The following is a 15,656-nucleotide window of genomic DNA, read 5'->3' as shown; positions in this document are numbered from 1 at the left end:
TCCAACCTTCTTTTCATAATCCTTTCTATGACATTCTGTCTCCACAGACCTCTCTGCTCCAGACACACTGGACTTGAATTCAATCCAGATTGTTTTCTGCATAAATGTCACAATTTACAATCTGAATGAACATGCAAGACCTTTAAAATAATATATTTTGAGGTTTCAAAGTTTAGAATTATTTATACAACTAGCGACTTGTCCTAGCACAGAGCTTAATTTTTGTGAAAAGGCCAAGCTGTTATGTAAGCATTTTCCCAAGATCATGAAAAAATCAAGAGAATGCATTTCTGCCTCTAAGGGATGACATGAAAACTCAAAGAAGGTGGGAGAATCTGCCTGTACAGGTCACAGTGCTTCTGCAGTATATGTTTCTGCTCTGGTGGTGATGGAAGCAGCAACAGCATGCTTCTGGTTTAGCTGAGTACAGGGAGTATAAAGTCCCCAAAGGTCTGGGCATCACATTCTGCTAGAACTGGGAATTTTGGCCCCTTACATAAAATAAGCTTGTGCCTTGTTCAGCCTTGCTGCATGCATTGCACACTACTTCTGCAACTAGGAAAGGCTGTAATTTTGGTTATAAAAAGTGTAATTCCATTGTTTCTTCTAAACTTCAACAATTCTACATGTCAATTGTTTTGTAATTATATACTCTTACGACTATATGGAATCTTATTCATGTCAGAGGAGTATTTTTCTCATGTTTATTTTTACTAAACCTTTAAAAACCAGCCAACTTGACACATACATTCAAAACTGAATTCCTGATAATTTCCCAAGTCTTAACTTCCTATTTATATTGGCTGTTGCTCTAATAATATTCTGTAAAACTTTGTTCACATTGAAACAACTTCCTTTTGATACAGATTAACCTCCTAATCAAGATAAACATGGGCTAGAACCTCCTCTGCAAGCCACTTGGAACCTAGAAATCAGCTGAACCCCAAATCTCTCCAAAAACCAATGCTGATAGAATTTCTGCTAATAGGTCTCATTCTAGTAAATGTAACAGGTCCATCTTAAGCTTCAGATAGGTAGCAAGCTGCTTTGGTGTGATGATGTTTTTCCATCAATGTTGATTTACCCTTCATCTTCTCTAAAGCTAATAACACGAGATAAACTCTAACATCTTACCAGCATAGACTACCTTTAAGAAATAGAAAATTCCCTTGCCTGAGTACCTCATACCCTAAATAGTCCGCTTTAAAAGGTTAATCTGAGTTGAAAACATTGAACTAAGGCTTGGACGAGATTCAAGACTCATGGATTCGGGAGTTTTATTTATTCAGCACACTGTGTAAGACACAGGGCTAGGTGATGTCGGGGGCACGCAGGAGTGGAGGTCTTTTCTTTTTCCTCTACCACTTCTTCCCTCTCCCCCAACTCCTCCTTTTCACTCCACTTCCCCCTTTCTTGAACATCATGTTTTAATTTTTATGTAATGTATATATACTTAGTGAAAATACTAATACTACTACTAATAATTCACAGTGCAAAGGATATTTTGTGAAAAAGCATTTCTCCTTTTCAGTCTCCTAGTCACATTGCCCAGAGACAACTGCAGCCATCAGTTCTTATATATCCTTCAGAGGAACATGGGCATGTACATGTGTCTATGTATATCCACTATTTCCCCCTTTTTATTCCAAATAGGAGCAAAATATCCTGTACCTTTAAAGTTTATTTTAGGTAATCTTTCCACATCAGCATGTGAAGCTCTACTTCATTCTGCGTAATAGTCTATTGAATGTATATATTAAAATTCATTTAACCAGCCTCTATTCTAGACATTCACTACTATATACAATGCTACAAGTGCATGCTAGTATATAAGTCTTTGAAAATTCCTAGTAGTGAAACTGCACTGAAAAATTAAAACTTGTAATGCTGGCATGTTGCCCACCAAAGAACTATACTAATTTATAGTCTCATCTCAGCAACATATTATCAAATTTTTTGATACTTGATAATCTGTTAGGTAAAAAATGGAATTTTATTATTTTTTTAGTTGTTTTTTTTCCAGCTTTATTAAGATTTGACAAATAAACATTTTATATAGTGTACAATGTGATGTTTTGATATATGTTTACAATGTACAATAATTAAATCAAGCTAATTAACAGATACGTCACCTCACATGCTTATCATTTTTTTCTCTCTCTCTTCTTCTTTTTTTTTAAATTATATTTTAAGTTCTAGGGTATATGTGCAGAATGTGCAGGTTTGTTACATAGGTATACACGTGCCATGATGGTTTGCTGCATCCATCCCCCTGTCATCTACATTAGGTATTTCTTCTAACACTAACCCTCCCCATTCCCCCGACCCCCTGTATTCCTCCCCTGCCCCTTACCCTCCGATAGGCCCCGGTATGTGATGCTCCCCTCCCTGTGTCCATGTGTTCTCATTGTTCAACACCCACTTATGAGTGAGAACATGTGGTGTTTAGTTTTCTGTTCTTGTGTCAGTTTGCTGAGAATGATCGTTTCCAGCTTCATCCATGTACCTGCAAAGGACATTAACCCATCCTTTTTTTATGGCTGTATAATATTCCATGGTGTATATGTGCCACATTTTCTCTATTGTTGTGGGCATTTGGGTTGGTTCCAAGTCTTTGCTATTGTAAAGAGTGTCACAATAAACATACATGTGCATGTGTCTTTATAGTAGAATGATTTATAATCCTTTGGTTATATACCCAGTAATGGGATTGCTGGGTCAAATGGTATTTCCATTTCTAGATCCTTGATAAATCACCACACTGCCTTCTACAATGGTTGAACTAATTTACACTCTCACCATCAGTGTAAAAGTGTTCCTATTTCTCCACATCCTCTCCAGCATCTGTTGTCTCCTGATTTTTTAATGATTGCCATTCTACTGGCATGAGATGGTATCTCAAGGTGGTTTTGATTTGCATTTCTCTAATGACCAGTGATGGCGAGCTTTTATTCATATGTTTGTTGGCTGCATAAATGTCTTCTTTTAAAAAGTGTCTGTTCATATCCTTCGCCCACTTTTTGATGGGGTTGTTTTTTTCTTGTAAATTTGTTTTAGTTCTTTGTAGATTCTGGATATTAGTCCTTTGTCAGATGGGCAGATTGAAAAAATTTTTTCCCATTCTGTTGGTGGCCGATTGACTCTAATGATAGTTTCTTTTTCTAATGATAGTGCAGAAGCTCTTAAGTTTAATTATATCCCATTTGTCTGTTTTGGCTTTGTTGTCATTGCTTTTGGTGTTTTAGTCATAAAACAATGCAATATAAAAAGTCCCTGCCTATGCCTATGCCCTGAATGGTATTGCCTAGGTTTTCTTCTAGGGTTTTTATGGTGTTAGGTCTTATGGTTAAATCTATAATCCATCTGGAGTTAATTTTTGTAATAAGGTGTAAGGAAGGGATCCAGTTTCAGCTTTCTGCATACGGTTAGCCAGTTTTCCCTACACCATTTATTTAACAGGGAATCCTATCCCCATTGCTTTTTTTTGTCAGGTTTGTCAAAGATCAGATGGTTGTATATGTGTGACATTATTTCTGAGGGCTCTGTTCCGTTCCAATGGTCTATATCTCTGTTTTGGTGCCAGTAACATGCTGTTTTGATTACTGTAGCCTTGTAGTATAGTTTGAAGTCAGGTAGCATGATGCCCCCAGCTTTGTTGTTGTTGTTGTTGTTTTGCTTAGGATTGTCTTGGCTATATGAGCTCTTTTTTGGCTCCATATGAAGTTTAAGGTGGTTTTTTCCAATTCTGTGAAATGGTAGCTTGATGGGGATAGCACTGAATCTACACATTACTTTGGGCAGTATGGCCATTTTCATGATATTGATTCTTCTTAACCATGAGCATGGAATGTTTTTCCATCTGTTTGTGTCCTTTCTTATTTCCTTGAGCAGTGGTTTGTAGTTCTCTTTGAAGAGGTCCTTCACATCCCTTGTAAGTTGTATTTCTAGGTATTTTATTTTCTTTGTAGCAATTGTGAATGGGAGTTTACTCATGATTTGGCTCTCTGCTTGTCTGTTATTGGTGTATAGGAATGCTTGTGATTTTTGCACATTGATTTTGTGTCCTGAGACTTTGCTGAAGTTGCTTATCAGCTTAAGGAGATTTTGGGCTGAGACAATGGAGTTTTCTAAATATACTATCATGTCGTCTCATTATTATTTAAAAATGAGGCTGACATTTTTTTCATATGTTTAAAATCAGGTTTTTTTTCTATAATTTTATATAGCCTGTTTTTCCACTGGATGATTTAGTTTGTTTTGCTTGCTTATTGATTTATAAGGGTTCCTTGTATGAGAAGAAAATTGCCTCTGTCAACAAATACTATAAGTATTTGTTCCAAGATTGTCATTTTTACTTATTTATTTCATAGTTCCATGAAATAAAAGGTATGTCTTTTATTTCCAAACTTTGTTTATGGTCTTTATTTGATCATACATACATTTAAATTTTTTGTAATCAAACTTAATAATCTTTCCTTAAGATTATCCTGTGTTCTGTGTCTTCATCAGAAAGTCTTCTTTCCTCCAATATTACAAACTAATTTTATTATCTTTTTTCTAGTACTCTTTGGGTTTTTTATATTTAAATATTTGATCATCTGAAATTTAATAAGGGATATGGTAGGAATCAAGGACCAACTTTTTTTTACATGGCTAGCCAGGTGTTCTGTAACCATTTAATCCATTATTTCCTCATTGATAAGTACTATTCATTTAAAAAACTCTTTCCATTGGTATATATATATATATATATATGTCTAGCTATATATATATCTTATATAATAAAGTGTATAACCTCAAGTGTACAACCATATTAATTTCCATATATGTTTATACCTCTGTAAAACACTACCCAGATCATATATAGAACACCGTCAAAACCTTAGATAGTTCCTTGTGCCCCCTTCAGTCAATACTCCCTCAAAGGAAATCATGATTCTGACCTCAATCACTGTATATTAGTTTTGCCCATTTTTGAAATTCATGGAATCACATAGTGATATTTGTGTCAGGTTTCTTTTGCTTAAAATTATGCCTGTGATAGTTATTTATTATTATTTTTTAGACAGGGTCTCACTCTGTAGCCTAGACTGGAGTGCAGTGGTGCAATCATGGCTCACTACAGCCTCAACCTCCTGGGCTCAGGTGATCCTCCCATCTCAGCCTCCCAAGTAGTTGAGACTCCAGGCATGCCCCACCATGCCCGGCAAATTTTTTGTATTTTTGTAGAGATGGGGTTTTACCATGTTGCCCAGTCTGGTCTCAAATTCTTGGGCTCAAGTGATCTGCCTGCTTTGGCCTCCCAAAGTGCTGGGATATTTATCTATTTGATTATGTGCAGATTAGTTTTTTCTTGCCTTGCTGTGCAGTATAGTATGTACCGTTGTTAAGACTATCCCAAGATTTATTTAACCATTCTAGTCATAATGAACACTTGGATTGTTTTCAGTTTCAGGCTATTATGAATAATTCTTGCACAGATCTTTTGGAGGATATAAGTATTCATTGTTGTTGGATATATACTCAGGAATAGAACTGATGGGTCATACAGTATACATATGCTAACTTTAGTAGAATCCTCCAGTTTACCAAAGTGGTTGAACCATGTTACATTCTTATTAGCAGTATATGAGATTTCACAAGTCTACATTTTTTGCTAAGACTTAATAGGGTCAGTCCTTTTAATTGCAACCATTTTGATACAGTTGTAATGGTGATCACTGTTTCTTAACCTGGGTATTTTGACATTTTATTCCACTATGAAACGTCTTAAAACGACTACCATGATATAGGAAAGAAAGCTAGATGTGGAGAAAAAATATCTGAGTTCAAGTTTTGATTTACACTTAATGTTGAGAAATCTATAAGTAACTATAGTAAGCTTTCTGATCCACTGCAAGTACGTATATAATGACTACCTCATAGGATGATTATAGATTGAATTATTTAAAAATCATTATGAAGTTTAAATTACCTGGTGTAGCTAAAATACCTGAAAGTACTTGGGTATACAAGCATTTATTGAGATCCTCCTATGATCTAGGCACTCTTCTAGACATCAGGAACAAATCAGTGAACAAAGCACATTCCCTCTTGAAACTTACATTCTAGGATAGAGACAGACAAAATAATAGATTTAACACATAAAATGTATAGTATATTAGAAAGGGGTAAATCCCGTGGACAAAGAAAAGAAAAAGTAGAGAGAGCTGTATAAGGAGGGTTGGTGGTTGAGAGAATGTTGCATTTTGAAATAGGAAGGTCAGAGTACATGCCATGGAGAAGTGACATCTGAGCAAAGACTTGGAGGTGAGGGAATGGGCCATGCAGATATCTGTGGGAAGAGCACTCCAGGCAGAGGGAAAGCCAGAAGTATACCCACATGTAGCGTGAATTATAAGAAGGCCAGGATAGCTGGGCTGGAGTCAGGTCAGAGAATAGGGGGCAGTAATGAATGAAATCAGAGAGATAAATAGGCAATGACTGGGGATGAGAATGGTCCACATCAGGTAGGGCCTGCTGGGGGCTTTCACTCAGAGTGAAATAGTAATTCAATGCAGTGTTAAGCAAAGGCAGAAAAGATCTCACTTTTTGGAAAGGATCATCACTCTAACTACTGTTGTCTTAGTCAGCTCGGGCTGCCATAACAAAATACCATACACTAAATGGCTGACATGACAGAAATTTATGTTCTCACAGTTTTGGAAGCTGGAAGTCTGAGATCAGGGTGGCAGCATGGCCAGTTTCTGGTGATGGCTATCTTCCTGGATTGTAGACAGCTGCCTTTTTCTCTGTGTCCTCTCATGGTGGGAGGAAGAGAGCGAGGGAAGAGATGAGAGTAGAGCCCCACCCTTATCAGCTAATTTAGCCTTAATAACCTCCCCAAAACCCTATTTCCAAACACAGTCACACTGAAGGTCGGGGTTTTTGACATATGAATTTGCGGAAGGACACAATTCAGTCCATGGCAACTTGCAACTTGAAAGTTTCAATCTCTTAAACATTCTCAAACACCAAGGCTGAAAAGGCAAACTTGAAAATTAACCATGTATCGTTTGTATGAATGGTTACGAAGGCTTGCTGTTGATGTAATCCATCACTTTCTTTGTCCTACTTGTGCCTATCACATTGTGGCTGGAGAGTTATTGTATATTTAAATCTGTCAAGATTAATTTTGGGTTCTAAGCATAGAAGCACCTCGTCTGAACCCATGTTACCTAGAATGTTGCCGTGATTCTGGGCTGAAATTCATCTCCCTCCCTCATCCTAAATCCAGAAAGATCACTTTCTATTAAAAGAGATTATTGAATTTTGGCAAGTTATAATCGTATATATTTATGAGGTACAAAGTAATGTTATGATATATATATATAATATATGTATACCACACACACACACACGATACACAGACACACACACTGTGGAATGATTGAATCAACCTAATTAACATATCCGTCACCTCAAATACTTATAATTTATTTCCTGTCTAACTGAAATAGTATACCATTTGGCCAACATCTCCCCATTCTCCCCACCCCCCAGACTTTCGTAAACATCATTTTGCTTTCTGCCTCTATGAGTTTGATTGTTTTATATTCCACATATAAATGAGAACATGTGGTATTTCTTTTTCTGTGCCTGGCTTTTTTCACTTAGCATAATGTCCTACAGGTTCATCTGTGTTGTCACAAAAGACAGAATTTCCCTCTTTTTTTTTTTTTAAGCCTGAATAGTATTATCCCATTAGATACATATACCACATTTTCTTTATCCATTCATCTACTGATGAGCACTTAGGTTGATTCCACATCATTACTATTGTGAACACTTAGGTTGATTCCACATCGTGACTATTGTGAATATTGCTGTAATAAACATGGGAGTGCAGATATTTCACATCCTTTGGATATACATTCAGAAGTGGGGTTGCTGGATCATACGGTATCATATGGTAATTCCATTTTTTGTTTTTTTTGAGAAACGTCTATACTGCTTGTCATGGTGGCTATACTAATTTACATTCCTATTAACAGTGTACAAGAGTTCCCTTTTTTTTATGTTCTCACCACCAACACTTATTACCTTTCATCTTTTTTGTTTTTTTTTTTTTTTTAGATAGGCTCTTGCTGTGTCTCCTAGGCTGGAGTGCAGTGGCTCACTCCAGGCTTGACCCACCGCTCTTAAATGATCCTCCCACCTCAGCCTCCTGAGTTGCTGGGACCACAGGCTCATGCCACCATTCCTGGCTAATTTTTTAAATTGTTTCTTGTAGAGACAGGGTCAAACTATGTTGCCAGGCTGGTCTTGAACTCCTAGGCTCAAGTGATTCTCCCACCTCGGCCTCTGAAAGTCCTGGGATTATGGGCATGAGCCACTGCGCCCAGCCTCATCTTTTTGATAATAGCCATTCTGACAGGTGTGAGGTGATATCTCACTGTGATTTTAATTTGTACTTCTCTGATGATTAGTGATGTTGAGCATTTTTTCATATAGCTGTTGGGCACATGTGTGTCTTCTTTTGGATAACTCTTTATTTTTGAATGAAGGCAAATGCAGTATAGACCTTACTTTGATTCCTTTGTAAGTACAGATGCTCCTTGACTTATGATGGGGTTATATCCTGGTTAAACCCATTGTAAGTTGAAAATATGGTAACGTGAAAATGTATTTAATACACTGAACCTACCAAACATTATAAGCTTAGGCTACCTTACCTTAAACATGCTCAGAACAGTTACATTGGCCCCCAGTTGGGCAAAATCATCTAACACAAAGCCTATTTTATAATAAAGTGTTGAATATTTCATGTAATTTATTGAATACTGAACTGAAAGCGAAAAATAGAATGGTCGTATGGTACTTGAATTATGGTTTCTACTGAATGCATATTGCTTTTGCATCACTGTAAAGTTGAAAAATCGTACGTGAAGCCATTGTTAAGTCAGTAAGTGTCAGTGTAAGAAAGAACACAGCATCCTATCTTTGAATGGCATGTGTTTATTTAAAGCTCATGTGGTGTTTCTCCAGTCATATTTACTGTGAAATTTTGGGAGTGTGTGTTTGGACGCACTACACCTAAGTTTAGCCAAGTAAATGAGAATTTTTCCATCTGTTGAAGTAAAGGAGCCTCAGTTTGTGCTTTGTATTGGAATCTGCCACAGGCACTATTGGCTTCCAGTATGCAATGAGAAAATAAGACTCAAAAATTTGAAGTTTTCTAACAAGTCAAAAAACCTAAATGATTTTATATGGTGTCACAGCTGTTTTAACAAATAAGCCTCGTGAGTTAGTTTATAATTTAAGAAACAAATTCTACTTCATATAACACATCCTAGAAATTAAAAGAACAATAAATGTTGTTTCATAAACTTTAAGGTCATCATGTGCTTTGAGTGGATGTTATTTTCTTAAGAGATTAAACAAAAACCTTGAAATTAACATTACATCTCTCTGGAAGCTTTTTTGAATAAACATAATAAAAGGAAGAACCTGTATAAATTTAAACCTAAGAACTTTTCCTCAGTTTTTACTTTCTAACATCCTCCTCCTTATCTTACTGGGAAGGGACATTTCAACAAAGCAATTACATTCCACAAAATTCCTTATTAAGTACAATTGTAATATATGTTTCTTTAACTATTATCAGTCTGGAAAACTCAAGCTGCAATTTCTGGTTTCCACCGTGCACTCAACAAATTTTCATCTGCATTATTTCCACCCTGGTCCAAGCCACCATCATCTCTCAATGGGTTCTCATTCTAGGTTTTTATTTGCCTTCTTTGTTTCCGCTGTCACCTCCACCCATCCTTTTCAACACAGCAATCAGAATCATAGTAATCAGGCCTAAAACGTAAACCAGATTATGCCATTCTTCTCTTTAAAACTTCTCACTGCGCTCAGAATAAGTCCCAAATTCCTTGCTTTGACCTAAAAAGCTTTATGTGATCTGGCCTACCCCTCTGATTTCATTTCCTACCATTCTCTCCTCCATAACCCGACTCCAGCACTCTTTCTCTTCCTTACATTCATTCAAAGGCCTACCTAAGGTCTTTGTGTAGATCTGGAATGTTCTGGGCTTTGTATCTTCATATGGCTCACTTTTCCTTGTCATTAAACACTAACCACCCAATCACTTATTCTGTTTCATATTCTATTTTATTTATACTTATTATTACCTGACACTATCTTTTTTTTTTTTTTAAATGTGGGTTTTATTCTGTTGCCCAGGCTGGAGTGTAGTGGCCTGATCACACCTCACTGCAGCCTCGACCTCCCATGGCTCAGGTGATTCTTCCACCTCAGCCTCCCGAGTAGCTGGGACCATAAGCATGTGCCACCATGCCTGGCTAATTTTTGTATTTTTTATAGAGTCAGGATTTCGCCATCTTGCCCAGGCTGGCCTCAAACTCCTGGGTTCAAGTGATCCACCCGCCTTGGCGTGAGCCATCATGCCTGACCAACTGTCATTTACTTGTTTCAGGTTTACTGTCTTCTTCCCTATGAAAGGAAGGACCTTGTAAATCTGTTCATTGCGGTAAACCAGCACCTAAAACAATGTCTGCTCATACTCTCTACATTTGTTGAATGAATGAATGAATGAATGAATGTGTGCCAACTATACCAAAGACAAAGTGCTCAGCTCAATGAGAGATACAAAATGAATCAGAAAGAGATCTTGCCCTCAGGGATCTTGAGGTCTACTGGAAAAGATAAAATACCCAGATAGAAACAACTTGGAGAAGGAGGAGATGACATCCACCTACAGGAAATCAAGGCAAGCCTCGGGTAAAAGGTGGTTTTTAATTTGAAAGATGGGCATTGTGGCATTTTCTATTTCTTTCAATGTTCTCTTTGTCCTGTTTTGTTAGACAAACTTGACACTAACTCCCCTTTCTCAAATATGTTGGCACTGAAACTGATTTTTAATTTTCCTGTTGTTCTCTGAATTTGGCCTGGATCCATTTGGTCATTTGCAGGTAAGTGCACCTATGGGTAAAACTGCATGTTTATGTGTGAAACATAATAATTCTGATTTTAAACAATAAATTAGTTTATTTAACTGAAATAAACATTTCCATGTTATTGCTTTTGTAATTGAGCATATTTTAGCATTGGCATACAAAGTAGCCCATAGCCTAGGCAAATAAAAACACTAACAAAATATAAAGTACAATAGAACATTAATACTGAATTTGGCTAGGCTATGAATATCGGACTACATTACATATATTATTTCCATTATATATGTAAATATAAACGTTTTCTAAGCCAGCAAAAGATTTTGTGGATCAGAATTTTAACAACTCAAGATGATTTTATTATAACAATCTGTGGGAAAAAAAACAGGACACATTTTCTTATATTCTGTATAGAAGGCACATATTTGTTCTATCCAATCCACCTTTCCCCACCCTCTGCCACCTCAATAGCTGAGAATGACTTCTTCTAAATAATAATGGTTTGATTTATTGTTACTAGAAATTCAGGTTTCTGTGAAACTAGTGAGAATATAAACATAAGCAAAATCTAACATTTCCCCCTCCATTTGTCTTGCTTTGGCACAGAGCCATGAACAGTTCCGGGGCACAACTCACATAGAGTCTGAATTGCACCACCGTATGAGGCATCCCTGATTGTACAAAGAAGTAACTAAGCATGGGTCACTTCCAAAAATTGGAAATTTATACTTCCATTCTGAAGTTTTCTACTTAAAGGAGTGGGTTTTTTGTTTGTTTGTTTGAGATGGAGTCTTGCTGTGACGCCCAGGCTGGAGTGCAATGGCATGATCTCAGCTCATTGCAACCTCCACTTCCTCTGTTCAGGTGATCCTCCTGCCTCAGCCTCCTGAGGAGCTCAGATTACAGGTGCCCACTAACACACTGGGCTAATTTTTGTATTTTTAGTAGAGACAGGGTTTCACCATATTGGCCAGGCTGGTCTTGAACTTCTGACCTTAAGTGATCCACCCACCTCAGCCTCCCAAAGTGCTAGGTTTACAGGCATGAGCCACCGCAACCAGTCAGGAGTAGGTTTACTTAACTGTCATTAGAAACATTAGGGACAATATTATGAAACAAAACAGCTTTCCACCTTGCTAAAAAAGAAAATTATTAGAAGCAAAACAATGCAGTGTACACATGGCAGACACTGTGGGCTGCTTACCCAAAAGCTAATCTCGTCTCTCTATATTTACTAAGAGACCCCTCCCCACAAGTTTTGTCCTATACTGTGCAGCCATGTGGTTTACAAGAGGCAGGGCCCCCTTCAGAGTACCAGAGGTGACATTGGATAAGTAATAGGGTATTTCATTACCCTTGGCAAAGATTCATTTAGGAAAGGAAATGTGGGAAATTGTGGCCAAGAAGCTGGAGGAGAGGTCTTGCTGGAGGCATTTGGGGAAAGGCTTCATTGATCTACAAAAAGGAAATGAGAAAAGGAAATACGCTCTTCCCTCCTGTCAGTCTTTAGACATTATTGTGTGATGATGTGATACTTGGAGCCTCTGCAGCCATCTTGGGACTGAACGTGTACAGTTTCCATAGTGAAATATATTGATATGATTTGGGTATTTGTCCGCTCCAAGTCTCATGTTGAATGTTGAAATGTGCTCCCCAGTGTTGGAGGTGGAGCCTGGTGGGAGGGGCTTGGACAGGACGAATCCCTCATGAATGGCTTAGCGCAGTCTTCTTGGCAATGAGTGAGTTCACACCAGACCTGGTTGCTTAAAAGTGTGTGGCACCTCCACCCTCTCTTGCTGCCACTCTCACCATGTGATGTGCCTGCCACTGCTTCGCCTTTTGCCTTAAGTAAATCCCACCTGAGGCCTCACCAGAAAGCCAAGAAGATATGAACACCATGCTCGTACAGCCTGCAGAACTGTGAATCAACTAAACCTCTTTTCTTTATACATTACCCAGCCTCAGGTATTTCTTTATAGTGACAAAAAAATGGCCTAACTCACATAGCTATCTCTATCTCTATAGATTAGATGGAGATAGCCCCAAGAAACGTGGAGATGATCAAATTCAATTGCCTCATTTATTTTTGTTACTATTTTTGTTCCATGTTGTTTGGCTTATTAATATTCCCCAATGGAAATCACAACTATTAAACCAACCATTAGGTTTGGAAAGTAGTGATAAACATGAATATAATATGATTATTTAATTAGGTGCCTAAAAGTTAGGTGCCATTTTAGAGACAGAAGCTTATAATATGACCCCTTTAACTATGTAATAATTGCCAAAATAGTAATCTACCAGAATTAATTCAATAGCATGGTAAGCTTATTTCTAGAATATTTAAAAAACTAAACCAAAGCTTACTAAGACAGGTGAATTTAATACAATGTTTTTAGCTTTGTCACAGATAGTACAATTTAGCATAAACTAAAATAAAAATTTACTGTTTGCTCTATGGTGTGCCCTATGTTATCAAATAGCTTGACTCAAATTATTTGACTCAAATAGCTTCATACAGTTCTCACAACAACTCAGGTAAACACTGTCATCAAACCCATTTTGTGGATGAGGAAATTGAGGTTAGGCAAGGTTAAATAGCTTGCTCAACCTCACAGAGCCAGTGATAGAAAAGCTGGGATTTGCAGTCTGACAGGAAAGCCCAAGCCCTCAGTCACTGCAGTTTTCTGCCCAAGAATGAATATAACTTATTCATGGCTCAGACATGTGGCAAACACTGCTGGATGTTTACTTAACTATTTCCTCTTTTCTCCTCTCAGTCGGAACACTTATTTTGTTTAGGGGTGACTTGTGATCAATTTAATGAACTATAGCAAATTCTATCTCGTTTTGCCAGTGACTGGTCTGATGTGGCATGTGACCACTTTCTGGACGATAAGGAAGAATCTAAAGTCTGGGAAATATTTTTCTCCTTCATAAAAATGGAGGACAGCATTTCCTTTTCTGCCCTTCCTGCTTTGTGCAATGACCTCTGAGGATGTGATACCTGGAGCTATGGCAGCCACACTGCAATTAAGAGGTGACAAACCTGGAGACAAAAGCCAACATGCATATGATGATGGCAAACACAAAAAAGAGCTTGGGTCCTTGATGACATGATTGTGCTGCTCAACTAACCTTGAAACTATCTGCACTTAAATTTATATTAAAGATATATTATATGACCTCATGCTTTCAGCTGCTGTCAGGTATTCCGTTCCTTGAGGCCAAATACATTCTAACAGATACAATCTGACAGAGAAAGATGTTTTCCCAGAGTTTCAGCAAAAACAGATGATGTGTAGGTTATGAAGATGTTATCCAGGAATCCATTGGTATAGGTAGTAGTTCAGAAAAAAAATACTCCAAGCTTTGTCTCAGATATGGGTAAATATGAGCCACCCACATGGTGTCTGTGCTGAATATTTTCCCCTCAGATGTACTGTTTCCTCTTCTGAAACTGACTAACATAACTATATCAAAAGGCTCCCTTGCCCTCTGGCTTCTGGTTGGACTTGGCCATTGGCATGCACCAGCAGGAGACTGGAGGAGGGTGGTGAATTAGACATAAACCTCCCAGCTCCTTCGCTGGGTGATTGCTTAGGCCGACTGCATCCGTTGACTGAAGGTCACAGGCTCCTGTCAGGTGGCCCTCTGGGTCTGGGTTTTTCCGGTATCTGTTCTTTTCCCTGATTGGACAGATCTAGGAGCTGTTAGCCCCAGGGTTCCACGCTTCTCTTGTGGTTTCCCATACCCTGCCCACATCTTTGCAAAATGCCATTTGTTTTCTGCCAGGACTCTGACTGATACAATGACAACGAAATCACTGCAGCTATTGAAGCTTGGTCCAGTCTGTCTGAGGTGTGGTGAGATTCTGTGGAGTTATTCCTCATTTAAATAAGAGCTTTCACCTACTATTAAAGGGAGACAAGAGACCACACAAATAAATGTCATGCTACAAAAATGAAATAAAGATCATAGCTCAGAGAAAACACTTTTCACTTGAGGGCAAGAAATCAGAGAAAGCTACCTGAAGAGCTGGCATTTGGGATGAGCACGGACAGGAGTTTTAAAAGAGATGGGATGAAGGGCATTTCAAAGACAGGGATAAGTGTAAGTAAAGCAGGGGAGGAGAGAAAGCTCATGTGAAGTTTCAAAAAATTAGAGCTGGAAGGGACCTACGATATCTCTTATTTAATGTTCATTCTCCCTTCAACTCCTTTAACTGAGATTTGGCCAAGGTCAAAGAGCAAGTAAGTAGCATGTCAGGACTCCAACCAGGTCTGCCGGCTACCAGGCTAGTTCTTAGTAATCCACCTTCTACCTCCACCCCACCCCCTCACCTCAGGCAGTGTGCTTACTTCTGGGTCTCTCCCACTGGCTGTAACCTTAAGAGCAGGGCTTCTGTTTTCTTCACCCTTGAATCCCAGTACCTAGCACAATCTCTGTCTAACACAAAATCATCATCGTCTTCATCATCATCAGCAGCAGCTACCAAACTTTAAGAGGAATCCACCTACTGTCAGGCACTACGCAGTTATTTTGTATGTATGTCCCGTAATCTTCAACACTTGCATGGATAGGTATAATTATATTCACTTTTCATTAAGGACGCTGCGGCTCAGAGAGGTTGTCTAATTCTTCTGCGGTCACACAGCAAGTAGTTAAGTGCCGGACTCTGTTTTATAATATCTTTCA

Source organism: Sapajus apella, unplaced genomic scaffold (genome assembly GCF_009761245.1).
Source record: "Sapajus apella isolate SASKATOON/1434 unplaced genomic scaffold, GSC_monkey_1.0 scaffold69, whole genome shotgun sequence".
Taxonomy (NCBI): domain Eukaryota; kingdom Metazoa; phylum Chordata; class Mammalia; order Primates; family Cebidae; genus Sapajus; species Sapajus apella.
Note: the sequence above shows the minus strand (reverse complement) of the source record.